This window comes from Mauremys reevesii, linkage group 2 (genome assembly GCF_016161935.1).
Source record: "Mauremys reevesii isolate NIE-2019 linkage group 2, ASM1616193v1, whole genome shotgun sequence".
Lineage (NCBI taxonomy): Eukaryota > Metazoa > Chordata > Testudines > Geoemydidae > Mauremys > Mauremys reevesii.
In genome coordinates, this window is record NC_052624.1 from 214,361,537 (window position 1) to 214,387,552 (window position 26,016).

General features: G+C 44.6%; 1 protein-coding gene across 2 annotated transcripts in view; it reads right to left on the reverse strand.

Moving 5' to 3' along the window:
* Positions 1 to 25,404, reverse strand: part of NOL4 (nucleolar protein 4) — a 333,499-nt gene extending 308,095 nt beyond the window's left edge. Inside the window, exon 1 of one of the 2 annotated variants that reach the window (XM_039526516.1) lies at positions 25,389 to 25,404. The gene's annotated coding sequence lies outside the window, so the exon portion shown is untranslated. Of the gene's footprint in view, positions 1 to 22,488; positions 22,551 to 25,388 lie in introns of those variants that run through there. The other variant, XM_039526514.1, reaches the window with a different exon arrangement.
* Positions 25,405 to 26,016: the final 612 nt, after the last annotated feature.

The following is a 26,016-nucleotide window of genomic DNA, read 5'->3' on the forward strand; positions in this document are numbered from 1 at the left end:
CTGCTCTTCCAGCCTCACTGCCACCTTCTGGTCAGGAGGCCACTTCACAGCTCTAACAAGACAACGGTAAGAGTTCTCCCACCTCTCCTCTCCACCTCCCTGCTAAAGCAACAGGGGCATCATGAAAACAGCTTATTTCAAAGAAGTGGATGTCTGATGCCATTGGCACTTCCTCTTGCTCGGTTCAACCATCCCTACCACTGTCACTATTATTACCATTTCCATTGCTTTTATGCCACCATGCTTCCCTTATGACGTCAGGAACACACTGCACCAGCTCTCTCCATTCCCAGGACTCAGCGAGGTTACTGCTCCAAAAGGTATTGAACAGATCTACGTTTCTCATGGCATCTGGCAAACCAGACAACTGTTCCTCCCTTCGGCCCATCCCATGGCATCATCCACTTCATTGTCTACTGCAGTTGAAATTGGGAGGGACTATCCAAGAAACAGAAAAGCAGACATAAGAAGCCAGATTCCAGACATTTAACACTTACAGGCTGCACCGGACAACAGACAACATCAGGCATCGTGAACTAAAGTTGATGCTGATCAATGCAAGATCTACTGCCAACAAAAAACAATACACAACCTCCTCACCAATGAAACACCTGATAGAGCCTACATCACCAAGACCTGACTGAGTAACACACAAACCCCGTGCTAGCCCACCTCATCCTTCCCACTTCCCAAGATACTGGGTACACCACAGACCTAGATAGGAGAAGACAACAGGTGGCACTGCATTCATCTTCTCTACAAATATCAAATACTACAGAGGGGCCTCAGATAAGACAACTTCATTTGAATTCATTCATCTGACTATAGAAACCAGAGTCAAAATGAACACAGGGTTTATGCTTATTTACAGACTGAAACCACCACAGACTCAAGGGTTCACTATAGGAGCACATTGACACCTTATCAGTGTTGGTGGTGAAATACTCAAGACTTGTCCTCAGATTTCAACATGCATATAGACAAGGCAACAGATGTCAAAACCCAAAAGCTCATCTCCTCATTTGCCTCCTTAGGATTTTCACAGATTGCGGTCCAGTCCACACATCTGGTCACACCTTGGACTTGATCTTCAGCCTAGAAGTCAACGTCAGGGATACCACAGCTCAGCTACTGTCTTGCACAGATCACCATCTCAATAAGGCAATTTGAAAATAGAAGTAAACTGCAGAGGCAACTTTTGTGATTAAGTAATGCTATGTGGCCATTTATTCACCACTACCTAAAGATTTGGAGGGTTCAATGGTTCACTGCTAGTATGTTGTGTGCCTCTTAAGGTTTGGCTGATTGTGGCTGCTTAGAAGTGTTTACAGTGTTGGGTCATACTGAAAAATAGTAACACACATCCAGCTGCACTACATTTGTATTAGGAAGCATTATTAATTAATTAGCAAACATCTTTTTGATGATAAAAACACTGCCTGGCTGTTAATGTTTACACCCTGTCATGTTTTAATACTGTCTCATGAAGGACTGTATCAGAAACCTTGGAAACCTTGGTTTTGGGTTTCATACAATTTTCTTTTGAAGTTTCCACTCAGTTAATAACTGGATTTGTGGCCTAAACCCATGGCCAGAAGGGAGAGGATAGCAGATCCTTGTCCAAAGAGAGGTGATGGCTAGAGGCCTGAGAGGGCATTCCTGGAGCAGACCATGGAGGTCATCAAAGATGTAGATACCCTGAAACTCTGACAATGGCTACACAGATAAATGAATCTGTAAGTTTGATGTGACATGTTATAGAGTGCACTAACCACCAGGGCATCCCTCATGTCAGCATGCAGAACTGTAAGGGCTTTTCCTCTCTAGCACCAACCATGTGTTGCTTCTGTGGCCTAGCCTTCCAGCCAGGTCAGCTTTCAGTCCATTCCCTTTCCAAGGCAGGGATGGTGTTAGGGGGTAGCAAGTAGGGCAATTGCCCAGGGCCCCACACCACAGGGGGCTTGTGGTGGTCGGGCTCAGGCTTCAGCCCTGCACAGTGGGGCTCAGGCTTCAGAAACATTGCAGAAATCCAATGTGTGAGCAGGTACAGGAAGTGGGGTGGGGGCCCACTCCTTAGTTTCTCCTCTGGGCTCCAGTGAGTCTAACGCCAGCCCTGTTCCAGGGTTAACAGAAAACAAATTAAATCTCAGCTCCAAACAGCCACCTGGGTGTTAAGTCCATAATATAAACACTAGTCCTGCATGGACAGCCAATGTTGTCAAGGCTAAGACCCTGACTAGGCAGATTCCTTGAGTTGGGGCGGTGAGAACCTTGCTTCCCGGTCCTGGCTTCACCCAGAACTGGCCCCCGGTAGAAGCAGCCAGCCTTTTATCTGGTCTGCTAGGCCCTGATTGCCTCTGCTTTTCTTGACCATTTTAGGTGCTGGAGGACCAACTCTCACTGGTTCTGCCTGCAGCTGATCATGGGAAGCCTCTACAGGCATCCCCTGGAGGTCTGAACTCATTGTTCTTCCCTTCCAGCAGAACACCTTCTTAGGGAGTGGTGGGCCAAGGCAGTAGGGTTGCCAGGCATCTGGTTTTCAACCGGAGCACTGGGTTCAAAAGGGACCCTTGCATCTCCGGTCACCATTAAAAATCCAGTCAACAGCACAGCAGTGGCCCAGGGCTAAGGACTACTCTGCCTGCCTACCCTAGCTCTACATGGCTCCTGGAAGCAGCCCCTGGTCCCTGTAGCCCCCAGGTGCCTGGGTGACCAGGGAGGCTCCGCACGCTGCCCGTGCCTCAAGTGCCGGCTAAGCAGCTCCCATTGGCCAGGAACTGTGACCAGTGGGAGCTGTGGGAGTGGTTCCTGCAGACCTGAGGGCATTGCATGGCGCCTCACTGGACACCAGGACCTGGCGACTGCTTCCTGGGAGCCGCGGTAAGTGCTGCCGGGACCCCTCACTCCCTCCTGCACCCCAACCCCATGCGCCAGCCCAGAGTCCCCTCCTGCACCCAAACTCCCTCCTGGAGCCTGCACCCTGCAACCCCTCCCCACACACACACCAACCCCTCTGCCCCAGCCCAGACTTCCCTCTTGCACCCCAAACCCCTCATCCCGAGCCCCACCCCAGAGCCCATACCCCCAGCCAGAGCCCTCACCCCCCTCTTGCACCCCACCCCCCTGTCCCAGCTCAGTGAAAGTGAGTGAGGGTGGGGGAGAGAGAGTGAAAGAGGGAGGGGGATGGAACGAGCTGGGGGCGGGGCCTCAGAGAAGGGGCAGGGCAGGGGCATGATCTCAGGGAAAGGGCAGGGCAGGGGTGTTCGGTTTTGTGCAGTTAGAAAGTTGGCAACCCTCCAAGGCAGCAGGAGGCTGCGAGTGCCAGGTACACCATCACACATGTACAAAAGTGACACAAAGGGTAAGTCTATACTGAGATAACAGTCCCCCATGTCAGCTGATGTGGGTTTGCAGGGCTCGGGTTGCGGGGCTGTAAAATTGCAGTGTAAACGTTCGGGCTCAGGCTGGACCCTTCCCATTTCCTCCTCCAGCCCAAGCCCAAATGTTTACACTGCAATTTTATAGCCCTGCAGCCAGAGCCCTGTGAGCCTGAGTCAGCTGACCTGGGCCAGCCGCAGCTCTTTTATTGCCATGTAGACATAGGGCCAAACCTAGGGCCAAAGCCTGAAGTTTTTATTCAGCCCTTATTGAGACAAACTCCTGGTTACTTCAGTGGGAGTTTGCCTGAGCAGAGATTTCAGGATCTGGTCCTTAGAAAGCAAATTGTAAGCAAAGGGTAGTGCACTTTGGTAACAGTATCCCAAAGATGGCTGGGAGCTCCGAGGAGCCAGCACACTCAGTCCAGGTGAAGGTCAGGATTGCATCATGTGGCTCAACAACATTTTTTCTGGCTAACTGGGGCCTGAATCTGTTCCTATTAAAGTCAATAGAAATCACTCCCACTGACTTCAGTGAATGCTAGATCAAGCCCTTGAAGGGCAGAATTGCTAGATGCAGGGCCGGCTCTAGATTTTTTGCCGCCCCAAGCAAAAAACATTTTGGCTGCCCCCTTCCCCAGCCTTGGTCTCTCTCTTCCCCTCCCCGCACGTGCACCCCGTGCCTCCCCAGCCCTGGGCTCCCCCTCACCAGTGCTGACTCTGCCTGCTCCCCCCTCGCCTCCAGCCGCTCTGGCGCTAGCAGGGTCGGGGTAAGCAGCAGGGCTCTCGGGCCGTGCCTCAGCCCAGGGTCCCTCCAGCCAGGGCTTCCGCCTCCAAGGCCGGCCAGGACCCAGGAGGGCAGAGCCGGGGGACTGCCCTGGCAGGGGCTGAGGAGCTGGGGCAGGGTAGCCCCAGAGGGAGCAGAGCCCCAGAGAGTGGGACGCAGGCCCTGCATGGCAGCACCCCACCCTCTATGGCCCCACTGCTGCTGCTGCTGCTGCTTCTGGCCACCCTGCTTCAGTCCCTGGGCGGCTTGGGCCACTTCGCCCAGCCCCAGCTACAGCACTGGGGGGCGGCCACCCTGCGGCACCTGCAGGCGGCTCTGTGTGCCCCGCGGGGTGGCCCCCAACCTGCGTGTCCCCCACTCGGAGCCACAAGGTGTGGGTGCTGCTCCCTCGCAGCGCGAACCGCAGCAGCCCCAGGGCGCCCCCACACACAACATGCTGCTGCTGCCAGAGCCAGTTCTAGGCTTTTGCCGCCCAAAGCAAAAAAAAAAAAAAGATGGCTGGAATGCCGCCCCAAGCATGTGCTTGGTTTGCTGGTGCCTAGAGCCACCCCTGGCTAGATGTTTAGTTCTCCCTGACCAGAAGTTGGTTGCAGTCAGACAGGCCCACGAGAGCGAAGGATTAAAACAGGGAGAGAGGACGTAAATATTTCACAATTAATAGACAGCTATTAACTCTAGAAATGTGTTCAAGTTACTTACTTGATGTCCCAGAGAAAAAGCTTCCATAATCAAATTATAACTGTATACAAGCCACTCCTCGCTACTATTTCAACAGTATTCCTCTTTCTCCACCCACTCTTCACTGCAAATCAGAACTATTCTGATCCAAGTATTTGCCTTTTTTTACACATCAGCTAGTATTACAGACCCCGCACCCTCATTAGGGGGTGATTCAGCAAAGTGCCTGAGCACATGCTGAACTTTAAGCACAGGTTTAAGTCCCATTCACTTAAATGGACTTAAATGTGCATTTAAGAGCTTTGATAAATCAGTGTCTAAGATATTAGCCACTAGACAAGAGCTATAGGACGTTATAGTGAGACTGGTGCCTTCACCATGTGATGGGACTATTCATAAAGAAAGATGTTAAATATCTTTCAGCTTTAAGAGCCTGACCCAAAACTACGTGGTAACCTGTCCATTGACTTCAGTGGGCTTTGGATCAGGCCCTAAATTAAGGCCATTCCATCTCATAGCTCCAGTAATCAGATTTTTTATATCCCATTTTGTTAATTACTGTTTCTGGTGTAGTTGCAAGAGCCCCCTTGCTGCACTGGGGAAAACATGGCTTTGCTGGAAATATCAAAGTGAAGCAGAAGCCCTTCTCCTATAGGAGAGGGCTTCTATTGTTCTAAATGCAGAAAAGGAGAGAAACTCAGAAGGAGGGGTTAGGAGCATCATTAAACCGGTCCCCTGTTGTTCACCATTGGACAGGCACTGCTGTGGGAAGAGCGGCTGTGGCTTCCCATTCAGTGCACCAGTGGCTGCAACTGTGGGCAGCAGAGAAAAGGCCTCTTGCAGCCCTGTCAGGCTGTAGGGGAAAGAGCCTGAGGAGAGACAGAGAAAATAACATTAAAGACAGTGTTTCCTCATGACACACGACAGATTCTAGGGGAAAGTGGATGTGTTTTTACCATAGCGTGAGGAATTTGTTTCATTAAAATGAAAAGACCATTAATTTGTGCACAACCAGAGCGCCACCATGTGGTGCTTCTTTTATGAATTCCTGTATCTAGAGGAAACAAAGAACGTATATTAGTGATGTTACTAAATACAAACATGCATGCTTTGCAAATTAACTCTTGGGGGAAGTCTGACACAAAATGACAAAAGCCCCAAAATCTAATGCGATAGAGAGAGATTCCTTTCCCTAGTGCATGCCAGATTTTTAAAACAGCATAGTAGTAATAATGTGAATTACAGACACTAACTTTGAATGTCTTGGCTTTTGTCAGTCTGCCAAAATCTCTATATATGAATATTTCAGATAAACACACATATTTCTCCTTTTATTCTTTTAAATAAAGGGTAATAAAATATTTTAGAAACTATGTACTACATATTCAAGGATTACTTCCACATTTCATACCTTGCAAAAATAAATGCTCCACTATTCAACAACCACCACAACTACTACAAATAATAACTAAAATAAACGTCCTGGTTATTCCCTTCTCTTGGTCTTCCAGTGTGTTTTGTCTTCTGTCAGTGTTTTAGGGCCAGATCTTGCCAGCATGTGAATAAATAGCTTTACTCCCATAAGTACCGCTCCAGCTGAAGTCAATGGGATGTGTCATGTGAATAAAAATGTGACTGAAGGAATGAACTCATGGATTGAAAGCTCTCCATGACCGGAGTAAGTTTTGTTTTGTGACATGTACAGCCCCGAGCACACTGTCAGCAATTAACAAATAATGATCACTCTAAAGCAATGAGCTAAATCACAGCAATTTAGAATAGTATTTCTAAAATGATTTTAGTTGTTACTTATTTTTATAGACACCAGGAGGACACAAGGACCCTATCCCACACCAACCATTCCATTGCAGGGGCCAGTCAGAATTACAATACTTGAGCCTTTCTCAGCATGGTTCCCCGCTAGCTCTTTCTGTGGTGCAGGACACCCCAGAAGCAGTGTGGAAGTGTAAGGACCATACTGCACTCATCACCCTTTTATACTTACATTGTTCACATTTCCTTCCTAAGCAGACTTGTTCCAATGGTCTATTCCCTCATTGTCTATCTGTATTATGCCAGATTGTTCAACTATCATATTAATTAGTCTCTTTAAAAAGGTATGAATTTTATATACTAATATAAGTTTTAGGGCAAAATCCTACAGAAAGCAAAGCCCAAATAAAAGAGATTTGCTCCCCACAAAAAAATGTTGCCGGGCTGAGAGGTGGAATTCTCAATTCCAAAGAGCTAGCCTGCCTGCTCAGTTGGCTACATCTGATATTGCAAGGTACGAGCACCAGGTGCCTGCTCCTATCCTTTCCTGCCTAGGGCTAGATCCAGTGGATGCACACACTGAAAATGAGAGGCCAGCAGACCTATGCAACACCACTGCCCCACTCACCATTTTCCACTTTGTGGACAGAGATTGAGCCTCCTTGCAGAGTATTTGGTGTGTTCAGTTTCTCCCCACCTTGCCTGAAGTCTCATTGACACTAAGATTCCTTAAAGTCAGTATAAATAATAGGAGTACTTGTGGCACCTTAAAGACTAACAAATTTATTGTAGCATGAGCTTTCGTGAGCTACAGCTCACTTCTTCGGATGCATAGAATGGAACACACAGACAGGAGATATTTATACATACAGAGAACATGAAAAGGTGGAAGTATGCATAACAACAGGAAAAGTCTAATCAATTGAGATGAGCTCTTATCAGCAGGAGGAAAAAAAACTTTTTGAAGTGATAATTAAGATGGCCAATAGAAGGTGTGAGGAGAACTTAACATAAGGTCCCTTTACACTAATACCCTACCAACATGGCATAAAGCAGACTTAGGATATGTCTACACTGCAATCAGAGGTGTCACTGAACAAGCCTGCCTGGGAACCTTGGAACATACTTGGGCAGCTATTGATATATGAGATAGTTCCATCCAAGCTAGCACGAATAAGTCAACTCAACAAGTCACACCTCTGACTGCAGTATAGACATACTATTAGTGTAAAAACAAGAATCAGGCCTGTAGTAAGTCACTTTGGGGTCTTCTTTGGTTGTGTAGCATAGCCAAGGATTGCTCCAGGGCTCAAAGTGAACATAATCCTGGCACTTCTAGGGGGCTATCACTCGGCAGAATTTAAGCTTTCATTTAAGTAAGGTGCTCCCATGGAAGTTCATACAATATGATGAAGTGCTGATTAATGTTCATTATGTCTCTTGGTGATCGGCAGAAGAGTTGCACTTGGAAGTATGTATGGTTAAAATCTCTCTTCCCTTCCTTACCCTCAACTTTTAGTGGAAAGACAACTTGTGGGGATCGGATTTTGTAGTCAAATCCAATTTCTTTACAAATGCAACAAAAAAGAAGGGCCTGCTTTTGGGAGGAAAATTGAGGATAAAAGGAAAGCAAAGCTTTGGGGCTCTTATCTTTGACATTCATATTATGTTCTATCATGTCCTTACATGACATTTATGTGGTAGAAAAATGAAGCAATCAATTGAGAAAAAAGGTTACAAGGATTCTTCAGGCATGAAGTCATATCTAAGTAATATAGAGCTGCTGCAGTTTATAAACAGGATATATCATCATCCATCTGCATTCACCAAATTACAGCACCATATTACCAGATTTGGTTCCTGACAGGTCTTTAATCATAGAATCATAGAATCTCAGGGTTGGAAGGGACCTCAGGAGGTCATCTAGTCCAACCCCCTGCTCAAAGCAGGACCAAACCCAACTAAATCATCCCAGCCAGGGCTTTGTCAAGCCTGACCTTAAAAACCTCTAAGGAAGGAGATTCCACTACCTCCCTAGGTAACCCATTCCAGTTCTTCACCACTCTACTAGTGAAAAAGCTTTTCCTAATATCCAACCTAAACCTCCCCCTCTGCAACTTGAGACCATTACTCCTTGTTCTGTCATCTTCTACCACTGAGAACAGTCTAGATCCATCCTCTTTGGAACCCCCTTTCAGGTAGTTGAAAGCAGCTATCAAATCCCCCCTCATTCTTCTCTTCTGCAGCCTGGTCGGTGGGGTGCTGGCTTCTGATGAGGTTTGGGGGTGGGGTGCTTTGAAAGCCAGAGCAAGGGTTTGGGGAAGTTTTTGCTGTATTGAAGCAAGTTCTTTCAGGGAGTCATGGTAGCCTATTTTATGAGGCTATCTACTTATTTGGTGGGATATCCTTGATTGGAGAAGGCAGTTTTAAGCGTATTACGGTGTATATCCCAGACCATATTCTTGTACATAGCAGAGGGGCATTGCTGGCATATGATGGCGTATATTACATTGGTGGATGTGCAGGTGAATGAACCGGTGATGGTGTGGCTGATCTAGTTAGGTCCTGTGATGGTGTCGCTGGTGACTGGTTCCTGAGCTAGCTTTGATTTTTTCAGTCTAATAATAGTGTTAAAATAGGGAAATGGGCCAACTGCTAGATTTACAAAACTTAAAGAAAGAACAGGTGTGATGTTATCTGATTCAAATATGACTACATAGATCATTGTTGCAACCACTATTATATATTTGCAACAAATTTTGTACAAAATGTGGCATGTAAGATATTTATGAAAAGGATATAATATGCTGGTTATGATTATGCTGTCTGTATGCATGTAATATTTTTGTATTTGAAGTGATGAATATTGGCTCTATACCTGGATTTCAAATGTAACACCCACAAAGTAGTTAACCAGCACATCTTGGAGGGACTATTCTAATTGAGTGGCTCATCAAAAGAGCATTTAACTGACAATGGACCATGGGAGACGCCTATCGACATTTAATGGAATTTCCTGCTGTGACTAGGCGAAATGCATGGACATGTGACTTGCCCATGTGACTCCAAACGCCATCTTGTTGCTGTAATTTTCCACAGTAAGAACAATGGGATTCCTCCACATGGAAGAGGATATAAAAGGCTCTCCATTTTTCCTCTATCCTGCTCCAGCCTCTATCCTGCTCCAGCCTCTGGACTATGAATGTATACTAGGGTGACCAGACAGCAAATGTGAAAAATCGGGACGGGGGTGGGGGGTAATCATAGAATCATAGAATTCAAGATCAGAAGGGACCATTATGATCATCTAGTCTGACCTCCTGCAAGATGCAGGCCACATAAGCCGATCCACCCACTCCTTAGCAAGCGACCCCTGCCCCATGCTTCGGAGGAAGGCGAAAAACCTCGCCTTCTATAGGAGCCTATATAAGAAAAAGACCCCAAAATTGGGACTGTCCCTATAAAATCGGGACATCTGGTCACCCTAATTAATACTGATGGGAGCATTCTAACCAATGGACTGAGGCCCTTCCAATGATTTGGAAGCAGCCACAGACTTGATTTAAGCCAGCAGTTTATTCCATCACTGCTACAAGCCTGAACCAAGAACTATGCAATTGCTGTATGTATTTGATTCCTTTAACCAATTTTAACTCTCACCTTTCTTTCTTTTTATGATTAAACCTTTAGATTTTAGATACTAAAGGATTGGCATCAGTGTGATTTTTGGGTAAGATCTGATTATATATTGACGTGGGTGTATGGCCGGTCCTTTGGGATCAGAAGAATCTTTGATGAGACTGGTTGTAAAGAACCACTCACCTTTAAATCCAGTGTTTTCAGTGGTAATACAAAACTGGAAGGCTGGAGGAAACTGCCTGTATGACTTTTTGTTAGCCAGTGTGGTGAAACAGAAGTTTACTTTTGTTGCTGGTTTGGTATATCCTATGGGGGATTAGCCACCAGTCTTGGGGTGTATCTGCCCTATTTCTCAGCAATTTGTCCTGAATTTGGCACTCTCAGTTGTGGCCCACTGAGGCATGGTTACACTAGGCCAATGTCTGTTATCCTCTCTCACACACCCCTCCTCCTCTTAATGCTTCTCTATGCAATGAAGGCTCAACTGTCCCTGCTGCTCTGTTTACTTTTCCTTCTCTTCCCATTAAGCATTGCAAAGTCTTTCTGTGAATCCTGACAGCAGGAGGTAGAGATTGGGTGGACTGAGCAGGCTGCAGGCAGAACGGGGTGGGATGCACACGATTACTCCACCTCTGAGCCACTCATTTGTTGGAGAAGATAATCACATTGCCACTATACCTAGGCATTCAAAAATCATGCGTCAGGTCTTCAAAAATCATGAGATTGGCTTAAATATCATGAGAATGTTTTTAAAAAAAGTTTGGGGTTCTCTTTTTGTGCCATCTGGTTCCTGAGCCTTTAAGTTGCACTCAGGTCATGTTTTCAGGGTTTTCTCCTCAACAGTAAGGGCAAGAAACTGATTTACTTTTTAAAAAAAATTGAAAATCAGAATCTTTTGCCATCTCTTGATTCCAGAAACTGAGGCCTTAACAAATAGACCAAAAATGGCAGGACTTTAGATAAAACCAGGAGAGCTGCCTATACCGTAATCTCCACTAGTGGTTTCAGGAGCCTCACAGAGAAGGGGACTGTTATGCTGTCTAGAGTGGCTCATGACTGTGTCAATCTCAGGGCAGACTGTCAAAAGCAGGGCAGAGACCCCAGACTGGTGGTATGCTCTATAATTAGATTACACCAACCCAGTAACAAATGTGAATTCCTGAATCACTATAACAGGTTTCCCACAGAGTCACAGACAGTGCCCTTAGGCTCTCCAATGTATCTTGCCACCCTGGCAAGCTGGACTTAGTGATAATTGGTCACGTATAACAAAGATCACAAGATATTCATGTTACTTCCAGTCCCAAGGGACCAATCACATCCTCGAATCAGTTTGTACCTCAGATCTCACACCAAAGCAAACACTTGTAGCCAATTCTATAATAAACTAACTAAAGGTTTATTAACTAGGAAAAAGAAACACGACAGTTACTCACAGGTTAAAGCAAGCATGTACACACAAATGAATTACTATCTATGGTTCCCAAAGATGGCATAGTGTAGCAATCTGTCAATTTAAAATGTCTTTCAGGGCAGACCCTGGGGTAACCCCTGGGATCTCTGCCTTAGTTCAGTGTCTCTGGCATTGTAAGAGTTTAAACAGCAAAGAGATTACAAATTTTCTTGTGACTGTTTTATCTTTTTACATTTAGCCTTCCAGTCCCTGAGATGAGCTCCCTTGCATGTAGCATTTCCAAAGTATGATAGGACCATTCACCAATCCTTTGGTTAGTGATGTTCCTTAGTGTCCCCTTCAATCTTGGTAGGCCTCCTGAATGAACCGGGGGATGATTCCTGTGCCTGGGTTCACAAGTTCAGAGCAAACATTTTCAAAGTTATAAAGCAAAACTTACATAGTTCCTTTTAGCATGGAATACAGACATTACAAGTGAGATTAATGCATGCAGAAACTCACAAGCATTTCACAGAGTCTAAATACTAACTACATTCTAATAAGACTAACACCTAACCTGAACAAAACTATCATACAGGGGAGCTGGTCTGGTTTCCAGCTATGAGTTTGTCAGTGCTCAGCTGATGCCTACAGATTTGGCAAGAGCTGGCACCTGGTTTACCAGCATCACAGAAGCATCCAATAGAGCCACACAGCCAGTACAAGGGCCTCAGCTGGGAGCTAGAGTCAGTGGAAGAACATGGAGCCTTCATGTGGATGGCTCTGGCCATCTGGGGATCCTCCAGGATTTTCTAGGTTTGAAGGCTGGCACTATGGCCTTTTCCACAATCTCCACCAGCAATTGGTGAATGTGGGGAATCTCCCCAAGGGAACCCTCACAGAGATTTCCTCCACAGAGGCATGGGTTTTACCACAAGAGGGGGTGATCTGTGCCAGTATGAAGATTGTCTTTGGGCCAGTCCTGCAGACCTTGCACAGGCAAGGCTCATGAGGAAGAAATATCAATCCAACTGGACTGTGGTATGGTTTTACCAACTCTTGAGGATGTTTGGGCAACGGACTGCATCATTTGCAGAGCCAAAGGCACATCCTTCCTATGGTGCTTGCACATTAAGTTGACTCTGCCACATACAAGAAGCAGAACAACAGTAGCACTTTCAAACATACTGAATGGAATATGACCTTCAAAGAAACAATGGCAGAGTAAACAAAGAATTGTTCATTTTACCTTGTGCATGGATAATGAAAACAAAGGGTTTGCCTTATTTTGTACGAAAATAGAATTCAGTTGTTCTGATGCTTCAGAAGTCATCTGACTTGCAAACTAAAATAATCTTTAGAGTTTTTCATAACACTGCATTTCAACACAGGATTAGGAATTTCTCAATTGTTTTAGCCATAGTTCTGTCTGCATGCATATGTGGGAGTGTCACTGACTGTAAAAAACATGCCTTTCAGAGATAATGTCTGCTTGTTATGCAATGGAACGACAGTTAGAATCTAACAGAACAAGAAAAGCTTAAAGAAAATAACACATTATGCTTCATTGAAATCTAACATACAACATGAGTTTCGTTTATAAACAGACAGCAGTCCAGACACTTATGTTTGAGCCTGCTGCAGTACCAATTAAACCTAGCTGTCCTCGATTTTATATTGAAAAATACTAATTTAAATCCATTTGGGAGTTTGTACATTATTTTTCAATCGCCTTTCTACTTCTCTTTTTGGCTTTCATTTCATCCTTAAGGGCGTGTAGTCTCTCATACAATTAAAGATGCATAACATTTCTTTCTTTGCATATCACAGAGAGTTTGAGCCTGCAGCCTTGACTCACATGAGTAATCCTTACTTAAGTAAGTACCACCTGATTACTTGCAAAACTAGGGATTCTGAGTAAAGGTTACATACCAAGTGGTGCCTTTAATGAATGACAGATAGACACAGGTAAGGAAATCCAAGAGCTGCTAACCATCCGTTATATTTGTGACAATTTCAAGCAAAACTCATCCATCTGATTCTAAATGAAGTAGCCCTAAAGTGATACAAGCTTGAATGTTTGGAATCAATTTAAAGGTTATACGTAAACCTTATGGCCTGAAGCACCAGAGAGGAAAGAAGTCTCTACTCCATTTTTAGTGGAAAAGGAAAAGTGCAGCCATAAAGAGCTTACTTTGCATAGGCTACCGTCCCACAAGTTCTTAATAACACTTGGCAGATCATCATAACAATATATAAGGTTGGATTTGGGGGGTCACCAGGCTCCCAGAGAAGTTCAGAGAAGGAGAAGGAGCTCATTTCCAAACAGTCAGGATTTTGCTGAAGGGTCCTAACCTCTTCTTAGCTTCCCTTCCATGTGGACTTCTTGGTGAGAGACGATAAAGACTGGGGACTTCACTGCAAGAGATGACAAAGAGGACAGCAAAAGAACTGACTGGATGTTGACACAGGCCTGCCTACCCAGCACTTATAATAATGCTGAATCATGAAGATGAATTAGGTGATGGTGGTGCCAGATCGTGAATCTGGGAAGTAGCTTCCCTTGGAAATGAAGACAGATGTACATGGAGACCACTTGATCTTACAAAATGACACATTTACTTCAAATGAGATGTATTTTGTGAAATTTATCTCAGTTGTTGGATGCTGCAAGTCCAAATACGCCATACAAAGGAACTTCTTACTAATGACTCCAGACTAACAGGCTGACTCCAACTTAAGTGCATTGTGTTAAGTAGGCAGTGTTTATTTACCAACAACTTTACAATGAGTCAAGTGCACAGTCACCACAACAAAGAAAAAATATTTATTCTTTTAGTCTTTGATTCAATAGTCTACCTAGTTTTGGCAAAGTATTTAAGCATGTGCTTAACTCCCAATGACTTCAATGGGACCAAAGCATGTGTTTAAACGCTTTGCAGAATTGGAGCCTCAGGATTAATCCTGCAAGGTACTGAGCACCTTCCACCACTATTGACTGCAGTGGAAGTGGACAGCATTCTGCATCTATCAGGAGACATTGGCAGCTCTCAACATCAGGCTGTAGTAGAACAAAGGAGATGACTTGAGAATAGGGACACTTACGTATGAAAGGGGAAAAACAATTGGACATACTATATGGTTCTGTTGAGCAAGACAATGCGGTATTGAAATGCGGGGCTTTGTTAGTAAAGCTTGCGCTATTGTACATTTCACACTAATATGTGGTATTAGTATGAGTTGCAATTTGTGGAAGGTGGTAGATGAGCTAAGCAAAAAGCAGAAACAGGGTCAGAGAAAGAATGATACTACAATTTAACATACTCAGCAACTTACATGGTATAAGATTTGCAAATAACATCAGGAAACAACGATGCTCATGAAACCTGAGGGGCTGGAAAGCGAGCACCTCTGTTTGCTCACTGATATGACATAGGCTGCAGGCAGTTGTCTAATGTGATTTTGCCTTACGAGTGACCTTCTTCTTGAACTAGGGAAACCATCACCTCTGCAGATGATTCAGTCTTCACGCTTGCCCAGCCCTAGTCATTGCATCTGCAGAGACTATCATCTGTAGAATGGTTTTCATGCTATAAAGTGCAAGGAACTGAGTTGAGAACATGCTACTTATTTTACTGATGGCCTCAGGCTGGACATGAATCATGATGACAGTTCTAGCCCAATAGCCATCTTGAGACTCATAATTTATATTTTGAAATTACATATAAAAAATGCCCAGACACCCCTTCAGATCTTGAAATGAGAATACAAAATGTCAAGACTTAATAATTTATCCTAAATAGGACCCTGTCTGTACAAGAGTTCACCAGGGCTCGACCCTCTCCGGGGTGGAGGGGAGCCACGCCGGCTCACTACACACTGATGGGTCCGGGGAAATAGTCCGGCCGGGGTCTCCCTTGACAGCCCTTGCGGTAGTCGCCTGCCCTGTGGTTACGTCTGGCCCCAGCTCCAGCGGGGCAATAACCACTGGGGCAGGAGGCTCAGGCCCTCAGGCAGGGCTGAGCAGTAATAGTTTTAAGCCCGGCCCTAGGTCAGGGCGGGGCAGCAACCACTGAGTCAGGAGTGCTCAGGCCTTAGGCAGGGCTGAGCAACAGTAACAGGCTTCAGCTTCCTCAGGCTAGGGAGAGGGGGAGTCTGCCACCCAAGAATAGGGTGGCAGGGGGGACGCAGGCCCTCCCACTCCACTGCGTCCCAGCCCAGGGCCCTAGCAGCGGCTGACGATCCGCTGCTTAGTCAGTGGGGATCCTGGCCACAACACACTGACATAGGCTCCGCTAATGCTGCAGCCAGACTGGGGTCAGCTGCCCCTGGGCTACTTCTGTACTCCCCCTCGGGACCTACCTGGGTCCTGACGTCGGCCTCTGCAGGGTCCAGGAGCATGGGTTCGTCGCAGCCGGGGCTGGTTAGCAGGTCCGGCAACTCCTCCGGGTAGCTGGCACAGGGTAGCTCCGGCAGCTCCTCCGGGTAGCGGGCGCGGGGTAGCTCTGGCAGCTCCTCCGGGTAGCGGGCGCGGGGTAGCTCTGGCAGCTCCTCCGAGTAGCGGGCGCGGGGTAGCTCCGGCAGCTCCTCCGAGTAGCGGGCGCGGGGTAGCTCTAGCCAGTCTGGGTGGCTGCCTTGGGCCGCAGGAGCTTCCCAGTCTCGAGCTCCCCTAGGGATGTCTGCTCTCTCCGGCGGCTGGGTCCCTACTGAGCTCTGAGGGCCGGCCTTTATAGTTCCGGGTCGCCGCCTGACCCTTTGAGGGGCGGGCTCAGAGCTCCCTAGCTCCGCCCACTCTGGCCTCCGGCTGGGCTCTTCCTCCTATGGGGCGGAGGGGAGCCACACCGCTTCACTACACTGTCATTAAATATATATAGGTTCCACTGCTTGATACCCTTACAGTATTGTAGAATTAGAGCTGAGGGAACAGCAAATGGACAGTCAAAATATATTTGAAGGTTACATTACAAAATTGATTAAATTAATGATGTTAGGAATATCATCTCACCATCTTGACAGATCATGGTAAAAGTTAGAGATGGAAAGGAAAATACTATAATTTTGTTATTTTACTGATTAATACCATTATGGTGTATCTTAAGCATGGAAATTATACTTTAGTTTGTAGTCAGGATACTTCCTTGTTCTACTTCTTTATCAATAACATTCTTAGAAGGAATAATTAAGGCTAAAAAGATAACCTCTTCAGGCCACAGGTTCAAGATAAATTCAAAGGTAAATGAAAGCCATCCATGTGTTGGCCTCTGGGAAATGAGTTGGGGTTTCAGTCCAGTTCCTAGTGTGCAGGTGTCCACATCACACAAAGTACCATCATAATTGGATAGAATGGCTAGCTTTGCCATAACAGCTGAATTGGCAGACAGGCCAACATGAGAAGAGAGCAGGACTAAAAGCGATGTTTATCCTGCTGCAGCCTCAGGGCCGGCCCACAACATTTTGGCACCTGAGGCAGGGAGCTCAAACGACGCCTCCATTTCCCATCGCTTGGGCCAAAACGTTGAAAGGTCTCCATTCTGCCTTCTTCCTGTTCTACTCCTCTCATGGTACTGCTCTGCTACCTACCCCAATAAAGGAGAATTAACAACTTAAAATGCCTTGTTCAAAAATTTTAAGTAACACTTAACTTTCAAACGCCTGAACAGCAAATGTAACTTTTCTTGTCTGCATAGTAAACACTGGCATTTTTATCTGTTTGAATAATCAAAGTGGTGCTTTCCAGGCCTTCTTTGTTGCAAAGATTTGAACTGCTTCCTGAAGGTCCACAGTCTGGGTCAGCTCATGCGCTATTGAGATGGTTGCAAGGACAACCAGCCTCTCTTGTGTCATTGTGGAGCATAGATGTGTTTTTATTAACTTCAACTTGGAGAACTTGCGTTCTACACTGGCAACTTAGAAGTAGGCGCAGAGCAACAAAAGCATTTGGAAAGAGGGTGGTCACCTTATTTGTGCACATATATTGCAGAACAGCCTCTGGAGTTTATCCTGCTGAAATGTATCTTGAAAGGACTTGCAGTTCATCACCTACATAACTCGCATCAATATCACGCATGTCATCATGTGTCAACACTGTCTCTATGCCTTGCATTGCTGGTGTAGGTCTTCTTCAGATATAGTGAGGAGTTTTGGAATATCATACAACATCCCAAATATACTGCTGTGTTCCTTGAGCTGCATGAAACCTTCTTCAACTGACTGTATTGCACAATCTAGCACCTTGTTAAAGAATTCAACTTTGAATTCTTGTTTGGGGTGTCCTATGGGATTATTCCGTGCCTCGTAATCAAAATGCCTTCTTCTTTGGTGACTCTTGTATTCTTGAATGGGTGGGGAAATAGCTTCAGTGTGAAGTCCCTCTGCCAACTTCTGTGCACTCTTCAGAATGTTTTGAAATCCCTCATCTGACCGGTAAGACTGTAGGTCTGACCTTGCTTTGTCCAGTTGTTCCATTGCTCCACATATATCAGGTCAGCACCTTGGAGTCTCTTGCTTACAACATTTATTTCAAACAGTATGTCATGCACAACACTAAGCCACAGAGAAATTTGAAGTTATGTATGTTTCTGTTGATTCCATTTCCCTCTGCCACTGTTCTCCCATGAACAGTTCCTGTCATAGCATTATCCTCCATAATGGCAACTATGGCATTATCTATCTTCCCAATTTGGTGTTTGATAGGCTTTATCGACTCCACTTGATTTTCCCTTCGTGCGGCACTCTGTGGTTTCAATGTCAGAGAGGATGTTCCCAGATGTTGCTTCAAAATTTGCCATCAATGAGTTGATGCAGAGAAAAATACATAGATGCTCTGAATCACATTAAAAAATTCAGCAGCCTCACTAGAAGCTGATGCTGCATCACTGACCACCAAGTTCAATGAATGAGAACTGCACGGGACAAAAAAAGCTCAAGGGTTTAACTCTCAGATCCGTGTCAGCACTCCTCCGTTCTTTCCTCTCATGTTGGCACCATTATCATAGCCCTGACTCTCATGTCAGCTATCGCAATTCCCGTATTTTCCAGCTTTTTAAGAAGCACATTTGTCATACCAGCTCCTGTAGTATCATCAATGTCAATAGATTCTAGAAAATGCTCTCTCACAGTCATCATTGCAGGGACATTTTCACTAGGTTCTGCTGTTGTTACAAAATGCACCATTCAAGTCATTTGTTCCATATGGCTGATGTCAGGTGTGCAGTCCAGAATAACAGAGTAATATCTTGCTGACTTCAGATCTGCCACAATCTTCTGTTTAACTTTTGTTGCCAGTGTAATCTCATTTTGAATTGTTTTTCCAAGGTAGTGGTGTGTGTACATTTATTGGGTGGTGACTTTTCTTAGATGCTCCTGGAGTACAGCATCAAACTCAGCCATCACCTCCACAATTTGAAGGAAGTTTCCATTTTTTGGCACATACAGCTGATCTGAAGTGCCACACAGTGCTAGGATTTGGGTAGCAAGCACTCTCACAATGGCAATGAGCCTTTTCAGAACATTTTGCCAGTAAAGAGACTCTGATGCAATCTTCTCTTGCTGCTGATCATCTATGGTGACCCTTAACCTTAGTCTCATCTCAAGCTCTTTCCAACCTTTGGAATGCTCTCTGGTGATTTGCTGCCTTCTCGTGGCATGCCAGATGTCTAGCCAGATTTTTCCAGTCCTTTGTTCCTGTAGAACCCAATGTGGCTGGAAGAGTTTGCAACAAAAACAGTATGCAGCATTCTGTGTTTTGAGTACATAAGCCATGGTCTCCCCACTTTGTCACCATTGGGGATTTCACGCCAGTAATCTGTTGGATGGAAACTTCTATTTCATTGTCTTTGGGGAACATGAAGTTTTCCACTTGCTGTGGCCCTTGCAGTACAAGGAAGTCCCTCAGGCTACTGCTCAAGTGGGTCCACAGTCCTGGATCATCTAAACTTAAGGAACTAAACTCAGCAGCAGCTGTTTCTTGCCCCTCCACCACACTCTTCTCTGATCTACACTTTTCTTCAGGAATGTGCATGGTTACATCCATTTGAGATGGAGATATGGATACTGCAGTAGCTGCCAGGTCACCTGCACTCTGACTAACTGGAAGATCAGGCATCTCCTCACCACTCACATCCTCACTGGGGCTAGAAGGCTCACTGTGAACATTTGTGTCTATGTAGCTCAGGAGAGTTCCTTCCTCCTTAGAGAGAAAAGCTTCCTTTGCATTCTTTCTTCTTCTGAATGCTGCCCCAGAGGGGCATTTTCTTCTTTTATTTATGACTGCTGTTCTGTGCCAGCTATAGTGGCTCTCAACACTCAACTGAAGGGGACAAATAAGCAGGCGGGTAGCAGGGCCTGAGTGAGGGAAGATATCAGTGTCTTAAGGGCCTAACTGGCTCCTACTACTTCAGTTGACTGCCTGTTCTCCTCAAGTGGGTTCAGGGAAGCAGCAGGAAACAGGAAGCTCCCTGAGAAGCTGGTGTTAATCAGTCCAGGCTCCTGGGGGTGCTAGACATGTACATAAGAGGGTCCTCCTCCTCTCTCTCCCTGCAGCTCCTGCTGCTTTCTGTTATTCCCTCTCACTTTTTCTCCTGCCTGCCTGTTACATCTCTTGTGCCCTCCTTCCTCCAGCACAGCACTCCACCATCTCTGTGCATCTAGAGCAGAGAGAATACATATTCACCAGCAGCAGACACAATTTTCTACGCTCTGGGTCCTAGTGGTGCCTCCCCCAGTCTGGCACCTGAGGCGGCCGCCTCAGTTCGCCTCATGATATGGCCAGCCCTGTACAGCCTTTTCTGTGTACAAATACCAAGCACTTAATTTTCCAGTGCTATCAAGCTGGCATCTCTTGCCAATACTACCATCATTTTTTAAAAGGCTGTTAGCTACAGTATCAGAGGGCAGGGTTTCTGGATTCCTTGCTGTCAGCAGTCCTCATGCATTCCCATGGCAAGTTCAATACCCTGTGCTTTATTTACAATGTGCTATACAAGTCCTGTTCCTCCCCCCATGTAAGGATGTTACCTTCTTCCTAGACACAGGGCAAGAGAAAGAAGGGATCTCACCTCCCTGAGATGCTGGGCTTCTCTAGCCTTTCTTCTGGCCTTCCCCTTTCTCCCCCTTCCTGTGTGTCTTTTAACCATCCTCAGCACATGAGCTCAATCCCCTTGTTGATTGGCTAGAATCTGGTACTTCAATTATCTCATCACTTCTGCGCATGTGGCGATGGTTAACCAGTGCATAGAGTGGCAAGTCAGCCTTAGGCTACTCAAAGTCTGTCACATATGGCTATGTAGATTCTATTGGCTCTTCACCACAGAGTCTGAGCACATCATGCGTGTTACTGAATGCATCCTCACCCTGTGAGGCAGGGAAGCATTATCCTCTTTTACAGATGGAGATCTGCAGCACAGAAAAATAAAGGCCCCGATCCTGCCAACAGTTATGCATGCACTTAACTTTAACTATATGAAGAGTCCCATTGAAATTAAGTACATATGTAAGTGTGTGCAAGGTTGGGGCCTACATGACTTGGGAGTGTGGTTGGTTAATGAAGGTGAGGGAGATCCTGCCATTGATAAGAAAGCAGCTGGATGTGTTAATTCACAAAATCACCGAGTAGTATAAGGGAGATCTAGCTCCAGTTCTAGATGCATGTTAACAAACCCTTTCACAGACACAGCCAAAATGCAAACTCAGCTTTCCCTACAAATTCCACGTGCTCAGAATACCTCTTAAAGTGGCGGGAGCTGTTATTTATTGCCCCACTGTCTCTTGTACAAAACTACCAGTTACTTGTCCATAAAACACATCAACATTCAGTATAAATCCCTGTATGGACTTCAAACTACATTAAAAGGAGTGATTGTTGACTACATTAACTGTGGCTTATTTTTCATCCTTTTGACAGCTGTTAACAGAAACATTGCAAATTCAGTTTCTCATGCTTAAAAAATACTCGTATGAGGAATGGGGGAGTTTGGCCATATTATTATCTGTGGTTTCTTTTTTGAACTTTTTAGATTGTTTTGACAAATGTACGCTGGGGCTAGCACAGCTTTGTAATGTAAATGTGAATTTTATTCACAGGCTAAAAACTTTGTGAAGGTAGATTTAAGACTGTAAATAAGTAGACATGGGCTCAAGTCAAAATTTTAAAGCAAAGTTGGGGGATGTTCACATGTAGCATTTTGGTTTGGCCCATTATAAAGACAGAAGCCATTTCCAGAATTCTGAATCTGGATTTTTAACAGTACCAAAGTTCAAGAGGGTTTGGCTCCAGTGCTTTGGTTTGGGCCACAGCCTATAAATAAACGTTCATTAAATCATCACAGTGGTGTTACTCTAAAAATATAGTATATGAAAATGAGGAAATTCATAGTTAAGATCCCTCAAACAACTTTAATTCTGGATCGTAGCCACACTCTGTCTTTGCCTCTGTACAAAACTTCATATTTATTTCCAATATAGGCTACAAGAATAGGATTTTCAAGACTGCCAGGCAAATTAGGAGCACTAGTCAATAGGAGTTCTCCTTAATCACTTAGGTACTTTTGAAAATCTCACCCCAAGCCTTCAAAAGTTACTGCTCACTCATTGAATATTGTCCACAAACTTAGCCTCACCATCTTCCACTTAACCTGGCCCTGATGGGCCAGACACACCCACATTTTCCTTGTGCAGACTAGAGACTTGATTCTTCCACATCCCACTTTCTACTATGCCATTAGATCACAACATATCATATCTTATTTTCCATGTAGTTCATCAGCTACATCTTCTTTCATTCCACTCTGAAGGAGCCCAAATTATTCTATTCTTCCCCATACAAACCAGAAACCACACAATACCTTCCATATTCATCCCCAGGCTTTTCCACTTGAATCAGCAATGCCTGCAAGCTCCTTGCACCCTAACTACTGGTCAGTAGTCAGTAGCTGAAAGCTTTGCCAGCAGAGTTTGGAAGTTCCAAATTTGAAATATTGGAATAAAAGAATTTACCAGCTGCATTAACATCACCAGGGGAAGCTTACAATTTTTGTAAACTGTAGATATTGGCCTCCTAGAATTTACAACATGCAGGCATTGTAATTTCCATGAACATTCCCTATGGAGCTTACAGATTCCATGATATCAGCAAAGTATGATGAGTGAATGACTCAGAGAGATTAAAATATATTATTCTGATCTCAGTTACCCCAGAATAAAGCCAGGATATCACTAAAGTCAATAGAGTTACGTTGGATTTAGTAGATGGAACCAAGGGCAGAATCTGACCAAGGTTTTTCTTGCTCAGTTTATGTTATACACTCATGTGAATTACAAATGGTGCCAGTTTCCCAAAAGAGCTTCTAAACTCCATGAACCCTGATGTGATAGTCAGAGGGTCATTATAAAATTCACCACATTACTGAAGGAACTTACACACTCAGTGAGCCCTGAAATGGAAGAGTTGTGGGGACCATACAGGCTTCTGTTTTGCAATCGACCAGTGGTCTGTGTGGTCTTACAAGACCTCAGAGTATAATATATCTGCTGCTGAAATTGCCACTCCCTCACTTTCCCTATGTGTACTTCCCTTGCCATTAAGATGCACTCCTTCAGAAGTATCATATAGTTCAAAGATTATTCACTAGACAGAGGGATCCACTGAAAGGTTTTCAGCTTCCCTATTACAAGTTCCTTTTCTTCTCATCAGCTGGACAGCATCCACCTAAATCGCTTTCAGTCTGTTTACCTGAATTTCACTCTGATGGAGGGTATGGGTGGTAGAGGTATTAGAGTAAGGGAGCAGGCAAAACACTTTTCAAATAAAAGCTGAGTTTTAAAATGTAAATGTGCCAATTAAATTATAAACTCAGCTCCAATATTAAAATAGAAAAGGATTTTTAAATAAAAAAAGACACATTGTAAAGTTAAATATTCACTGCTAAACCACAGAAAACAGCAAATGGAACTTTTCTTTAAGGATCCTTAAGGCACATTAGGCAAACTAATTTTTATAATGATTTATTCATATATATATATATATATGAAAACATAGTATGTGGTCATGTCAGGACTGTATCATATACATAAAATATTTTAAGTGCAGTTATATACATCAGAATGTGCACTTACCTAGTGCCAAAGACAATTAGCAGCCAGCCCCGTACCTCACAGCCATAGTGAGCTTATATGACATATTACACACACACACACACACACACACACACGCACGCACTGTTTAAAAGAATTCTTGAGCTTGCAAATTTCAGCACTTAAAAGTTAGGAAATGCCACAATTAACATTGGCAATGCAACCTTAATTTTGCCCCCCTTGTGCATTTGCATTATGAGACAGTCCTGACATGATCACATACTATGTTTTCCCACAGGCCTCTTGCCTCATTCAATGCACTGAATGAATGATGCTCACAAGCACTTATTCAATATTTTGTTTATCCTCATCGTTAAATATGTAGCCCCAGGCCTTATTTACTGCACAGCGTTCAAGCCCTGCTATGAATACAGAATTATTAATTTTCTGTGGTGCTCATCACTATAATATCTGAGTATTTCACAAACAGTAATGAATTTATTTTCACAACACACCTCATAGGCTCATAGACTTTAAGGCCAGAAGGTCATCTAGTCTGACCTCTTGAACATTGCAGGCCACAGAACCTCACCCACCCACTCCTGTAATAGACCCCTAACTTCTGGCTGAGTTACTGAAGTCCTCAAAACATGATTTAAAGACTTCAAGTTACAGAGAATCTGCCATTTACACTAGTTTAAACTTGCAAGTGACCTGTCCCCCATACTACAGAGGAAGGTGAAAAAAACCTTACTGTTGGTTTTAATTTCCCTTGCCAGGACCAACTCCACTTGACTTTTGGCAGTTCTCACTTTATCCCTACACTTGCTGACCTCCAAAAAGTAGCTTTCCTTGCTGATCCTTCCCATCTTTAATTCCTTGTAGGCTTTCTGCTTTCTCTTAATCACCTGTTTGAGATGCTTGCTCATCCATCTTGCTCATCCATCCCTATGAATTTTCCCCCCCTTGCTTGGGATGCAGGCTTCAGATTGCTTCTACAACTTTGACTTAAAGTAATCCCAAGCCTCTTCCACATTCAGATCCTTGAGTTCTTCAGTCCAGTCCACTTCCCTAACTAATTCCCTTATTTTTTTTAAGTTTTGTCCTTTTGAAATCAAGGGCCCTACTTGCAGATCTATTTTTGTTTATCTTTCCATTTAGTTTGAACTGAATTAGCTCATGATCACTCGAGCCAAAATTGTCCCTTACAACCAGTTTTTCTATGAGGTCCTCACTAAATACCAATACCAAATCTAAAATGCCATCAGCTCTTTTTGGTTCAGTAACTATTTGGTGAAGAAATCTGTCTGCTATCACATCCAGGAAAATCTGGGCCCTATTATTAGTAGTAGCACTTGTCCTTCTGTGAGATCAGGAAGTGGCATTAGCCCCATTTTACAGATGGAGAGCTGAGCCCCAGAAAGATTAAGGCAAAAAGTATCCACTAAGTTTGGGGTACCCAATCTGAGATACATCAGTCTGGATTTTTCAGAGCATTTAGCATTATATAGCACTTTATCTGTTCAAAGAACAGCTCCCATTGACTTCAACTGCAGCTGTGAGTGCTCAGCTCTTCTGTAAATCAGACTTCAGTGTCTGAAGTTAGGGTCCCAGAAAATGAGGAACACATAATTTAGGGATCACTTGTAAAAGTTTGGTTTAAGTGACTTACCCAGCATCACATAGGAACTCTTTGCCAGAGTCAGGGCTAGAATCCAGTTCCCTGGGGCAGCATTCAATTGCCTTAACCAAGAGAGCAGCCTTTCTCTTCCTCAAGCCCCTGCCTTCTCATTCACCACACACTTTCCACCTTCAGCAACAAATGAGTCAGAAGTCCTACAGACGGCCGTCTCCATCACTACACAGACCCGATTCATCCCCAGAGCAGGTCCAGTCTGTGCTGTAAGTGAGGCAGGAGTCCTATGGAAAAAATAGTATGTGATCATGTATCATTATGTACAGGCATAAAGGGGTGCACAGCCAGCCTGAATTCTGGCATTTCCTAACTTCTCAGTACTTGACTTTGCAACATACTAATGTTCTTTTAACACCGTTTTGTGTGTGTAATTTCCTAGGTTTCTATACAAGCAAACTGAAAAAACCCCAGCAGTTCCATCATATGGCACCATATTAACACATACATGGATCAATAGCAAGGCTGGAACCTTTAAAGCCATTACACAGACCTGTGCCACTTGAGCTGACAGAGTAACTGATAGCAATAGTAGGTGTCATCCAGTCACAGTTTACACACACACACACACGCACACAGAGCTCCTTTTCCCATTCTACTCCCCTCT